The sequence below is a fragment of the Chiloscyllium plagiosum genome, chromosome 17, assembly GCF_004010195.1.
Source record: "Chiloscyllium plagiosum isolate BGI_BamShark_2017 chromosome 17, ASM401019v2, whole genome shotgun sequence".
Taxonomy (NCBI): domain Eukaryota; kingdom Metazoa; phylum Chordata; class Chondrichthyes; order Orectolobiformes; family Hemiscylliidae; genus Chiloscyllium; species Chiloscyllium plagiosum.
Genome location: NC_057726.1, coordinates 23805407 through 23819090, shown reverse-complemented (window position 1 = coordinate 23819090; position 13684 = coordinate 23805407).

Sequence of the window (13684 nt, the reverse complement as noted above, 5' to 3'; positions counted from 1 at the left end):
CTATGTCCCTTGGTGAGAATCATTCAGAGTTAGAGTGGATATTAGTCCTTTGAGTGTGAAGTAACAAAGAGAAGACAGTTGCACTTACCCTTGCTAAGAACAAAGTTAAAAATCACACAGGGAAACTCACACCTTTCATACATTATCTGGGCCAACATGATACCAATTGATAAAGTTCACTTGAGAATGTAACTTTTAAAAAACGTTTTGCAATTTACATATGAAAGAACTGAAACCAACACGGTCATTCTAAAAGATAAGAGACTTAACAAACAATCCAGGTCTTTTTCAATATGTAATTGCAGTTACACGCACTGTAAACTTTTGCTATAAATTCTGTGACTTACAATCTTATTCTCCACAATCACCTGATGAAGGAGCAGTGCTCCGAAAGCTAATGCTTCCAAATAGGCCTGTTGGACTATAACCTGGTGTTGTGTGATTTTTAACTTTGTACACCCCAATCCAACACTGGTGTCTCGAAATCATTGCTAAGAACAGATGACCACTAATCTTCTTCCTTCACTGCTCGGCATTTCTTTTAACTTGCAACACCACACTGACCCAGGTCACCTTCTTGGACCAGGTTGGCTGAGTGTGACAAGACATTTTGCAGGTCAGCAGGATACAGTCCTGTTCTTCTTTTCCTCACCTCATTCACCGCATCTCAGCAAAGCAGGATCCCAGCTTCTATTTCTGGGTCATGGTCTTCATAAAGATAGCTGAACACCACAGTGTGAGGGACAATTCGTGGCTTTCTGAGACTGAAGTGTGCCCAGCTGCAGTTTAAATAAAGTGCCAGGGGCATGGGCATCACAAGGTTCCAACAGTGGGGAGTGTGCCTGCCTTTCCTTCCACCCCATTCCACAAGATGGGCACATGAAAAAGTTGGTTGCATAAATAATGAGAAGATTGCTTGCCCAAAATCAATATGGGCCATGATGGACAATGTGCCATGAATCGCATCAATAAGCACTCTGCCAAAACTTGTGAACATTAAGTTCAATACAATTGAGAAACCTTTCAGAATCTCTGATATTGTGGAGAGATTCTTTGCTAAAAAGATTCAAATTCTCTATATTTAGTACAATCGGGTTGTTACGGCATTTGCTGACGTTTGATGATGGCCCTGATTCAAAACTTCACACAAATCATGACGGTTCTGAGCACTGTCATGTCTCTGTCTAATTCTAACATGTCATGGTATAATGCTCAATTTGCACCTGGACCAAACTCTTAAAAATAACTTCCCTCATTTTTGTAACCAAAATTTTACCAGACTTTACTCAGTTGCTAGATGTCCCTTTAGTTTTGATTCCTGATTTGTTTCACATTTTGCTTCCCTATATCCCCTGGATTGCATGTGTAGCTTTGCTGGTATTTGGCAAAAGTGGCAAGGAACACTGTGCGTGTTGTGATAGGCATGCTTCCTCAGGGACTCGACACTGTTCTTTCAGCCCCACTGAAATGGAAGAATAGAAAATGTCAAAATTCTGCCTCAGGGAAGAATCTTCAAACAGTCCTGGCATTGAAATGTACACTGTGAGATTTTTATTTTGTGGTTGAATGTATGACTAAGTATTAATGAGAGAATGGGGGAAGAGGACTGAGGCATGAATCTATGATGGTGCTGGTACTAAATTGGACTGAATCATTTAAATTGAATCATTTGCATGTTCTCTGCTTTCTCAATGCTGGTTGGTCAATTTTAAACTGAACTTTTTTAACGTGGTCTAGTTTGAAATTGCTTGGGCTCCCACATACTTAATTTTGTTCTGCTTCTGTTACTGTTGTTTGATATGCTCATCCTCAGCAAGTGGTCTTCAGATTTGACTAGAGAAGTGGAAACAGTAGTGTATTCACCAACTTGTAGTGTCTGAATGTAAATGATAATGATTCAGCTATGCTACCTTACAATGATAGTTCATGACTACTCATTTACAATTTGAGTTATAAGTTGCTCTTTGTATTATCATATGGCTATTATTAATAAACACTTCTTAAACCAGAATGCTATAGGATAAACTTCTCTGATTCTGAAATACAGATTATTATAGCATACTTTGTGGGAGTGTGTTTTTGGATCAGATACTATGAATCGAAAACTGTACTACAGCCTTGGTTTGGGACCTTTATCCAGGTTAGCCATTTATTTACTGACCTGAATGCAGAACCATTGGGTCCTAGTAACAGCAGTAACTGTCAAATATCGTCAAATGCTACAGTGATTCCACACTCCTCTGAGAAATATGATTAAAGTTCTCTTGTGGATGCAATTATGTCACAAAGGCTTGCTAAGAGAGAGAAAGATCTTGCAGTGTGATTCCAGAGAATCTTTAAACAAAATTGCTTTGTCAGCTTCTCAGCATATCAGCTGCTCCTTTCACAGTGAATGAGCCATGGCAGTTTGGGGAAACAGAATATTAAAATTGTTTTTATTGAGACATAAGCATATGTTTTTGTTGCAAAATGTAGTGCAAATAGAGTGGCTATAATTTAAAAAATAATAGCATTTTGTCTGTATTTGTAACTTTCCTTCTATCTCTTTGCCTTGCTGGTCCTGTCACATAATCACAAGGATTTAAAATCTCTATTGTAGGATCTTCTGAAATGTATGCTGTATTCAATATTTTACATTTAAATTTTACATTCATGCAGATTAGTCATTCTGCATTAAGTTTAAAATCTACCAAAAAAAAAGTTAAAATGTCAACACTGTTTATTTTTACCTTTCCTATGCAGTAAATAATGAGATATAGTATAAATTGGCTGTTCCTCAACTGTCAATAAAGAAAAAGATGATCAATTTCTTCTGAAAATTCTGCATCACAAATTTACAACATGGTTATTTATTTCCATAATGACTATTACATAATTTGGTCAGAACTGATATTAAATATCAATGGCATTGGACAAGCAATTTTCTTGATTACAGCATGTTATTCAAATATATTTGCTTCTGTAACAGTTTTAAAAACCTTTTTTCTAATGTTAACTTTATCATACTTGCTCTGTAAACAATAAATATTGCTGCATAATATCCAAATCATTTCAGGTAGTGCTGTCTGCATAATTTGTACACACAGACAACAGCAGATTAAAAAGGAACTCACAAGTACCTTCTCAAATGTAATTAGGGATGGATAATACATGCTGACCAGATTCCATACTCAAATGAAAAATAGTGTATGCATAATAATTTGTTTGAATAAAATAATTTTAACCATACAATGAGTCATTGACATAGGAAAATTACTCTGGCAATTTAATACTCACATCTCAAAAACAGTTTTGAAAATAAGCTAATAAGTTAATAAAGCCCTTCAATATATAATTCACTGCTGTTTTCACATTCAGCTTACTGGCAACTAAGCTTAATGAATTAATTGCATGTTAACTCTCGTAGGCATGCAACACTTGTGAATTTGGTCTTTCTAGCTTTCAAAATGTGTTATGCTTCAGAGCTTTCCTTGGTGCACACAGAAATTGGGGCAGGCGTGCATTTTCCACTTTAAACGCTGTTTAGAATTTGCCAGGCCTACTGCATTATTGTATGTGTTTTGAGGCAATTTTAAGCACCATACAAATTGCTACATAACACATTTAAAACTGATCAGAATATTCTTTTATTTTGAAAATGCTTTAGATTATGGCAGATTTCCAATGTTGTTTTCTATTCCTTCGATTGTATACAAGCAGCAGGGGGCAATCTAACTCAGAAAACCTGCTGTGAGAATGTTCCAGGCTGCCAGTAATGATAACAGCCTAAACTCTATTACAACATGTCTCAAGGCACTTTGTAACATACGTAATATTTCAAGGCACTTCTCATTGCATGCTCTTCTGAAATGTATGCCGAATTCAATTTTTTGCTTGTAAATTTTCTGTTCATGCAGATTACTTATTTTGGAACAACTTTAAAGTGTATCTATACAAAATAACATTAAAATGTCAACATTATGCTTTTCTTTTACTTTTCTCTATAGTAAATTCTGAGGTTCAGTGTAGCATCAGTGACAATCTTGTAGCTGACATAAATAAAATTCCAAAAATTGGTGAACCATTCACATTAAAACTTATGAAAGATAATGGTTCAGATTTTGTTATGATCCATCTCATGTCCTGTCACCCACATTATTTTCACAGGCTCGTCAGTGGAACCTTCCTCTTTTTGACATCAGCTTGAATTCAGCACCCTTTACAGCACATTTATGGCATCTGGATGCAAGACAAGCAGCAGGGAATTTGTTCAACCAGGAAGAACAAATAATCTTCACTGACACATATAAATAACAGGAAATATAAATTATATTTGAATCATAGCACAGGAAGCAAAATATTGGGAATACAAATAGGGTTATGGAAAACATAAAAAGAGCTGAAATGTAAAACTGTCCAAAGGTTTATTGTTAATACCTGCAAGACAAATTTTCATCTGACAGTCTAGAAAGGCATTTCAGTAGTAATTATCACTTAGTACACTGAAAAAAAGTCAAATATTCCTGAATGCACAAACCCCAGCTTTTTTCAACCATTTTTATAAAAAGAAGAATGGGTAATTGCCTGAAATTCACTGGAATGACAGTGATGTGCAGATTCCACCAGTGAAAACTATAACAGCACATTCTGGAAGAGCAGGAATCCCATGCTGCAACTTCCTGCACTTAACTATGCATGAGCCAATGCCAAATGCTGCTGTCAGATTTTCCCAGAAATAGCTGTCCACTTACTATTGGCATAGCAAAATCAGACCATTGTTTTCGGAAATTAGGCAAATCGAAAGTGTTTGCCTAATTAATTAATTCCCTTCTGTTTATAATTGTTCTAGTTTATTAAGTATAAACCCGTTGATGAATGATGAATTATATGGGAGATTCTGATATGTCAGCCTCAGACTATTGTTATTTGTGACTGGTCTGTTTTGCTTTCAGGTCAGTGATATCTTTCAAATAGCATGCCAACACCAGACCAATGGGGTATTCCTTAACTTAAACTGTTTTGTTCCAGAAAGCATACATTGTATTAGTTTATTAAAATCCCTGGAATAGTTACCAATCACCTAAAACAAAATTGCTCGCCTCCAACTTCAACTCTACTGTGTCCTTCTCCTCCCTCTCAGGGGCGCAACTCTTAGAAGGATAAGAAACAACCACATTGCTATAAGTCTCAAAATACCTCCAGACAGAGAATGGAATCTACAAACAACTTCTAAAAGCCAGAAGTTGTTTGAAGAAAAATTGCTCGGCAATGAGTTTGGAAAATATCTTCACTTGATTTATTTTTCTCTGTATTGAAAAGGCTGGGGCCTGATTCAAACAGGAGCTTTCACTACTGGATTAATGGCCCTCAGAAAATTTGACCCACAGTTTAAGCAGCAAAAAGTGGGCAGGAACACCTGATGTATTTAATTTCCATTTGTCAATGCTCTCTTTCAGAGGGACAAATGCAATTGATAAATAAATACCAATTGCCTTTGGATAACATCGACTCTGGCTGCAAGACAATGGATCATCAAGGAAATTTGGAAAAATACAAATTATGAGTCCAAAAGCATTCCTTTGTATGCTTAATCTTTGGGGGTACTGGAGGACAGCTAATGTTGTTGTTTCACTTTTCAAGAAGGGTGGTCGAGTAAATTCAGGGAATTCCAGACCAGTGAATCTTACATTAGTGATAGGGAAACTATTGGAGAGAACTGGCAATGTGTGATCAGGGATAGTCAGCATGACTTTGTCAGAGGGAGATCATGCCTATCAAACTTGAATGAATTTTTTTGAGGTGGTGACATGGTGTAGGTGAGAGTATTGCTGTTGATGTAGTTTATATGGATTTCAACAACACCGTTGACAAGGTCTCTCATGGGAGACTGATAAAGAAGGTAGAAACGCACAGGATCCAGGGTAACTTGGCAACTTGGATCCAAAATAGTGATGGGTGGAGGGTGGGGGGAGTTGAAGGGTGAGGTTGGTGGGGGACAGAGATGATGATAGAAGGCTATTTCTGTGACTGAAGATTGATGTCAGTGGCATACAACAGGAATCATTGCTGGGTCCATTATTGTTTGTAATTTATATAAATATGTAGGTAAATGATATAGAAGAAAATGTTGGGGGACTGCTAAGTAAGTTTGCAAATGACATGAAGATTAGTCAATGGTTGACAGTGAAGAGGGAGGACTTAGGCTGTATGAGGATATAAACAGATTAGTCACATGAGCAGATCAGTGTTAGATGGAATTGAAATGTGAGGTGATGCACTTTGGAAGTAACAAGTCAAGGAGGACTCAATGAATGGCAGAACACTAGGGATCTTGGAGTGTTTGTTCACAGATCCCTTGAAGATGGCAGGACAATTATAAGAGCAGGGAGGTTATGTTGAAGCTGTAAAGACTTAGGTTAGGCTACAGCTGGAGTAGTAAGTGCAGTTCTAGGTCACCACACTACAGAGAGGACATGATTACAATGGAGGGGGCAGTGGAGATTCACCAGGATGTTGCCTGGGATGGAACATTTAAACTATGAAGAGAGGTTGCTAGGCATAGGTTGTTTTCTTTAGAGCAGAGAAAGGCAGAGCGAGGACCTGATTGAGGATATTATGAGGGGCACGGACAGAGTGAACATAGTTAGCTGTTCACCCTAGTTGAAGGATCAGAAACAAGCTGGCATAATTTTAAAGTGAAAGGCAGGAGGTTGAGAGGGGATTTGAGGAAATACATTTCAATCTACCCACTTGGGAGGATATTTGAGGCTGGAAAGCTCACAGCCTTTAAAAAGTATTTGGATGACCACTTGAAGAGTCATAACATTCAAGGCTATGGGACTAGTGCAGGAAATTGGGACTAGTGTGATTTAGTAGTTTTTGTCACTACAGACATTTAACGAGCTGAACAACCTGTTAAGCACTATATGATCCAATAATCATCTAACCTCAGTAGAGATGACAAAATGTAACATGAAGATTTGAAGGGTCCAGAGAGTGTATCAAGCATTTAACTTTTATAACTTTAACTGTAAAAATAAGTTTATTTTCATTTATGTGTTTTAAAATCAAAAATAAATATTTTGTTCATAAGGGTCCCTTTAGAGTTTGTATCTCTTTTATATTGCCCCCTAGCTCTGAGAGAATGACTGAAAAGGAGCATCAAGACTTTCAGATGAAGGATCACCTTAGACAGAGCTACATGATAATATGAATGATTTTGTTTAAAAGAGCAAAGGTTGATAATCCCTCCTTCAAGTGAAGAACCAAAGAAGCATAACAGGGATGATCCTGGAAGTTACACGCCTGTGAGTCTCACATCCGTGGCAGGGAAATTATTGGAAAAAATTCTCAGGGGCAAGATCTACACACATTTAGAAACAAATGGACTTATTATGAATAGATGGCATGGTTTTGTGCAAGGGAAGTCATACCTCACTGACATGATTGAGTTTTCTTGAGGAGGTGACAAAAATGATGGATAAGAGAACAGCGATTGATGTTGTCTACATGGACTTTGACAAGGCCCCTCATGGCAGACTGGTACAAAAGGTGAAGTCACGTGGTATTGCGGTGAGCTGGCAAGATACGTACAGAACTGGTTTGGTCATACGAGTCTGAGAGTAGCGTTGGAAGAATGATTTTCAGAATGGAGGGCTGTGACTAGTAGTGTTCCACAGGGATCAGTGCTGGGACCTCTGCTGTTCTTGGTCTACATAAATGATTTGGAGGCAAACATAGCTGGTCTAATTAGTAAGTTTGCAGACAATACAAAGATTAGTGGACTTGCGGGTAGTGAGGAAGATTATCAGAGGATACATCGGGAGGGGCGGCACAGTGGTAAGCACTGCTGCCTCACAGCGCCAGGGACCCAGGTTCAATTTCTGCCACAGGTAACTGTCTGTGTGGAGTTTGCACATTCTTCCCATGTCTCGTGGGTTTCCTCTGGGTGCTCCAGTTTCCTCCCACAGTCCAAAGATGTGCAGGTCAGGTGGATTGGCTGTGCTGAATTACCTATGGTGTTGGGTGCATTGGTTAGGGGTGAATACAGGGTAGGGGTGTGGGTGGGTTGCTCTTCGGATGGTTGGTGTGGACTTGTTGGGCCAAAGGGCCTGTTTCCATACAATAGGGAAGCTAATCTAATCTAATCTAACAGTTGAAGGTATGGGCAAAAAACTAGCAGGTGGAGTTTGATCCGGGCAAATGTGAGGTGATGCATTTTGGAAGGTCAAGTGCAGGTGGAAATTATGTAGTGATTGGCAGAACCCTTTGGAGTATTGATATGCAGAGGGATCTAAGTATGAAGGTCCAAAGATCATTGAAGGTGGCAGTGAAGGTAGATAAAGTTAGTAAAAAAAAGTCTATAGCAGGCTTGCCTTCATTGGAAGTGACATTAAGTGAAAGGATAGACAGCTGATGTTGCAGCTTTATAGAACTTTAGTTAGGCCATTCTTGGAATATTGCATACTGTTCTGGTTACACTATCAGAAGGATGTGGATGCTTTGGAAAGGGTACAGAAAATATTTACCAGGATGTTGTTAGGTATAGGGGATTTTAGCTGTGAAGAAAGGTTGCTTAACCTGGGTTTGTTTTCACTGGAATGCAGGCGGTTGAGGGACAACCTGATAGATGTTTATAAGACTGTGAATGGCATGGATAGAGTGGAAAATATGAGGCTTTTTCCCAGGGTAGAGGGGTCAATTACGAGGGGAACACAGGTTCAATATGCAAGGCGGCAAGTTTAAAAGAGATGTGTGAGGCACATTTTTCACACAAAGTGGCGAGTGCCTGGAACGCATTGCCAGAAGAGGTGGTGGAAGCAGACACAATAGCAACATTTAAGAAATAGCTGGACGAATACATGAATAGGAAGGGAATAGAGGGATACGGATCCTGTAGGTAAAGACAGCTTCAGTATAGAAGGATAAAATGTGGTGGTGCAGACTTGGAGGGCCAAAGGGCATGTTGTTGTGTCACTGTAGTCTTACCAGTCCATAGGAGCTGCTCACATATTTGAGAGAAGCAACTGGTCGTGATTTAACCTGAGGGCCACCAGACCTCAGGCAAGGGGTTGAGAAAGAGAGTCCTTCACGGTAACCTCAAACCAGTGATGGGAATTAAACATACACTGTTGGCATCATACTACACAAAAAAACAGCTAAATCAATTCCCACCAAAGGGCCTGTTCCTGTGCTGTATTGTTCTTTGTTCTTTATTTGTTGACTCAATAACCACCTGCATCTTCTCCATAACTTTCTTTCACCCACCTATTCTTTTCTGTTTACCACTGCTTTTAGGGTTGTTTCAATCCAAGAAACACCTAAACACTGTTTTCTTTCTTCCTTATGGGCCAAGTGACTTGCGGTCAAACTTCAACTGGAAGCCAAGATGCTCTTCATTTTCAATGCAACTCTTCAGTTAGAAAAATGAAAGTGCTGCATAAAAACATAAGCCACCACTATTGGAGAGAAATCATATTATGGTATCTCTGGTTTCTTGAAGAATGACAGGTTTCTGTCTTAGAGAAAGCTCTGCACATCCATTGGAATACATAATGAATGGACTTTCTGGTAAAATAATTTTAGAACTTGAATATTGCTGAAAAGAGAGGCATGGAGCTGAATCTTCGCATGTTACACTCATCTGAATAGACACAAGAATGTCAAACTTTAAATGATCACAACATATTATCCCATTGATGGATGCTGATTGGTTGCTAGAATTGACTTGCTACCAATCCATTCTTTTTTTCTCTTTTGGTTTAAAGTGCTGTGACCATTCAAAATTTGCCTTTCTTGAATTTGTCCTGATGAATGCAAGATAGAAAGCTTCAGCAGTCTGTCTCTTTAAACAAAAATTAAATCGTTATACTTTCTTTACTCGCTCATTTTTTACACTTGTTCAACTTGTAATTAACGACCTGTCATAGTATTAAAGTTGATATATTACTTTGCATCAACTGCTTACTAATGCTGCGTCTACGACTGATGTAGGAGGGCCAAAATTACTGATCTAACAATGTGTTCACAGCTTTCTGGGGGATTCAAATTCTCCAGGAGTATGTGTCACATGAATTAAATTAGATTGCAACCTCTTCTTCTCCCCCATTTTAATATTGTTGCCATTGTCTCCTTATTACATTAGTCATATTTCCTTCCTCCACCACTTTATATCACTGCCTCCTAAAATCATTGTTTTCTCTGACTCATAAAATGCACATTTGCCTGTTGTGCAGTATGAATTTAAAAAATTATCTAACTGGCCAAAACAGCATGGATGTGCTCTGCATGACTTTAACTACAAGAAACATCAGATTCCTGCTCGTGCAAGTAGTTGTCCTTCAATTTGTAATTATTTCCCAACTGTAACCACTGCTGACTGAACTACTGCTCCTCTCCTACAGAGAGGGAAAAAAAACAATCTGGGGTAAGTTCTGTTGGGGCGGAATGACTAAATAAATCACTTGACACCCAGAGTCCACTTCTAGCATCAAAGAGCTTATTTAAGTTAGACAGGCAGGAAGAAACCTCTGGGGGTCAGAAGTTTCTTCAATGAAAAAAGGTAAGAATGAAATGTTTGTACATTTGTTTTCAGCTCATCTTTGGCAACTACAGACTAATCACATCATTAATTAATTACCCATACACCCAATCAAATTAATCATGTGACTGTGTAGTTAATGATGGGCAACCTTTGGGTTCCTAGGATCTCATGATGTTTCCCAGACACCTTTCTTTCTATCTTTGGGACTTTCACAATGCATACTGTATTTAACCACATTCCACAACTGCTGACTTCTGCACCTGTAATTCAATCATCCCTGCCAGTAGTGTGGAGCTTTCCCGTGCTAGCCACGGCAGTCTTGTCTATAGGATTTTTAGTAGAATCTCTTTAATGCTTATTGCAGTTTTTTTAAGGTTATATGTCAAAATCTATAATTAATTCAAAAATCTATAATTATGATTATCTGAAAATCTTAACAAAAGTAAATCTATTTGTGATGGATCTCAGACCTTAAATCAATTAAGTATGGAATTCTTTTATCAGCATACTCAAGGGAATCCATATCCAGCTGTATCTGTTAAAGCAACTGCAGCTATGTGTCTGTAACAGGACCCTTTGTGTATTCTCTTAATCTTGTTATCTTGGATATATTCTGGCAATAGAGCTACTATTGTTCTAATCTATGATTTACTCCAATACAAACTATGCCAAACAAGCTATTCTAAGTCAACTAAAAATTGCTTTTGGCCATCTTGGTCTGCTTTCAACCATGGGCAGCCCCAACAGTTCAATATGATCTGTTTGTAAAACAACTTAATCATAGTTCATTTGGAACTTTGACGTGGAATGGAACTTTTGTGTTTAAAATGAAACAGAAGCTAATAGCAGCAGTCTTTGAATGGCCTTGAATACTCAATAAATACTTTTCCCTCTATGAACTTTGGTGACTTTTCTCACCCGATACTCCACTGCTCACCTTATTAATTATGCATCCCACCTTTAGAATGTTGCTTGCACATAATCTTGCAGTCAGTAGTGGTGGAAGGGCTCAGCAATGCTGGGACCTTCAGGTTTTCGTTCCAAAGGCACCATATTTAAACAACAGCATTGCACAATTTCAAACATTGCAAGCCAGGAACCCGTCCATGGTAGGCTGCTGTGCAATACAAATGACATTGCTATGACAGGCAAGTTAGCATCCTGCGTCACAGCTGGGGACCTGGAGGCCCTGATGGATGAACTGGTGGAGAGGGGAGCTGTTCTCTTTCCCCAGGACCACCAAAGGAAACCATGGTGCCAGATCCTGACAGGCTAAACCAAAGTAACCAGAAGGATATTGCAGTGTCCAAAGTGACATGCAAAAATTTCACAAGAGGTTAATGACCTTCTGAGCTTCATAAGGGCAGTTGCCATTACTTTCTCTCCACTGCATCACACTTGCCTTAATTCTGCTATTGCACCACCAAGGCTTGAAATCTTCCACAGTCAGTATTGTATGCAATATCTTCCTCCAATGGCTCTCAGCCACTCCATCCCACCAAACCACTATACCTTTCTGCCCTCTGCACTTTCCTATTCACTCACTTTGGAAACCTCATCATCTTTCCTGCCTGAGAAAGGACCAAGCCTATCACTGACAAGACACATCCTTGACTGAACCAAGTATTACACTCCTTGGACTTTCAGACATGGTCTTTTGGTTGAAGCATGTTCGCTGTGTATATTATATACATTGCTGCGACATGCTGTAGGTGTAACATTGATATAGCAAAGCATCCTCCATCAACATGTCCATTCCATTGACTGTCCAGTGTTGATAAGCATGACAAACTGCTTGGCTTTCTATCTGTACTAAAAGGTAAGGCACAGCAGAGATGTGGGGGGTATCCAAGCAAGTATAAAGTGAGGGAGCACTGAGAAAGTAAGTTAAAAACCCTGAAGGGCTCTGCATTTGGATGCATGGAATGGGTGCTGGCCCTTCTACGCAAAGTGGCCTGGCAGCAACTTTGCAATGTGAGGTGTCATTGAACTCCAAAGTGCAGTGCTGAAGTGTAGAAATGTATTAGAAGTTAGTCTGAGATGTGCAATGATGATGTGATGAGGCTGGTGTTTTGTTGAAGCCTGTCATCATGTATGAATGATGCAGGCAGTCACTGCCTGTGTAGTATTCCCTGATGTGTTGAGAAATGCTGGCCAAGGTGAAGGTCTGTAGAAAATGCTGGGAAGCTGCAGCTGCCAAGTTATCGCTCTCGCTTTCAAGTTGGGGATTGGAACTAGCTAATATTCCACCAGTAACTGGGAAAATAGCAACTTGCGTTTCACCAAGTGGAGATGATATAATAATGAGATGTTAATGCCTGCCAAATAGGGTCCTTGCCATTTTCTGGCAAGATCCTCATCTTGTTCGAAAGTGTAAAGGGAAAATTGGATATTTGTTCCTAAGCATCGAGAATCTTATTTTTCATTCTTATGGTATTCAGCAAACCTTCTTGCCAAATCTTACAGGGGCAGGGAAAATTCTGCCCATTGCAGCAGTTTGATTTAAGTAGATCAATCTGTTGAAGATAAATTTGCATTTGAGAAGGCAACTGAAATTAAATGGTGAGTAACAAGTTTGAAACAACAGGGGTACACAGACAGATCATTATCAATGCTCCAGCGTGAAAATGTAGCCACTAAATGCATGTACCATGTACTTGGATTCAAAACAAACTGAATAATTATAAACTTCAGATCAGACCATTGCAAACAGTAATAGATAATCTAATCCCCAATATTAAGAGAACATGGCATTATTTGCTGAATGCATTTCTTGCTTTCATTGTCGGGAAGCAATGACAACAATTTGATGTCTTTTCCACATTAGAGACACAATTTAGAAACTTAGTTTTCTCCTTTTTTGTTCATTTTTTCCAAATAATAAATTGCAAATATTACATTTCAGTTGATAATTTGTACTTCAAGCCTTAAACATGACTGGTCCCAAGTTATAATTGACAGTTAAACTATCAAGTCACACTTCCTTGCATATGTAGAGACAGCTTATATCTGCTTAGATATTTTCTTCTAAGTACAAATGAGAAATGATTGCATTAAAAATGAAGAAATAGTGATTGTCTGATAATTAATTTACAAAAAATAAAATATAGAAAGTGTTAGCAACAAGCAGAAAGCTAACACTCAATGCTCTCAAATATTTGG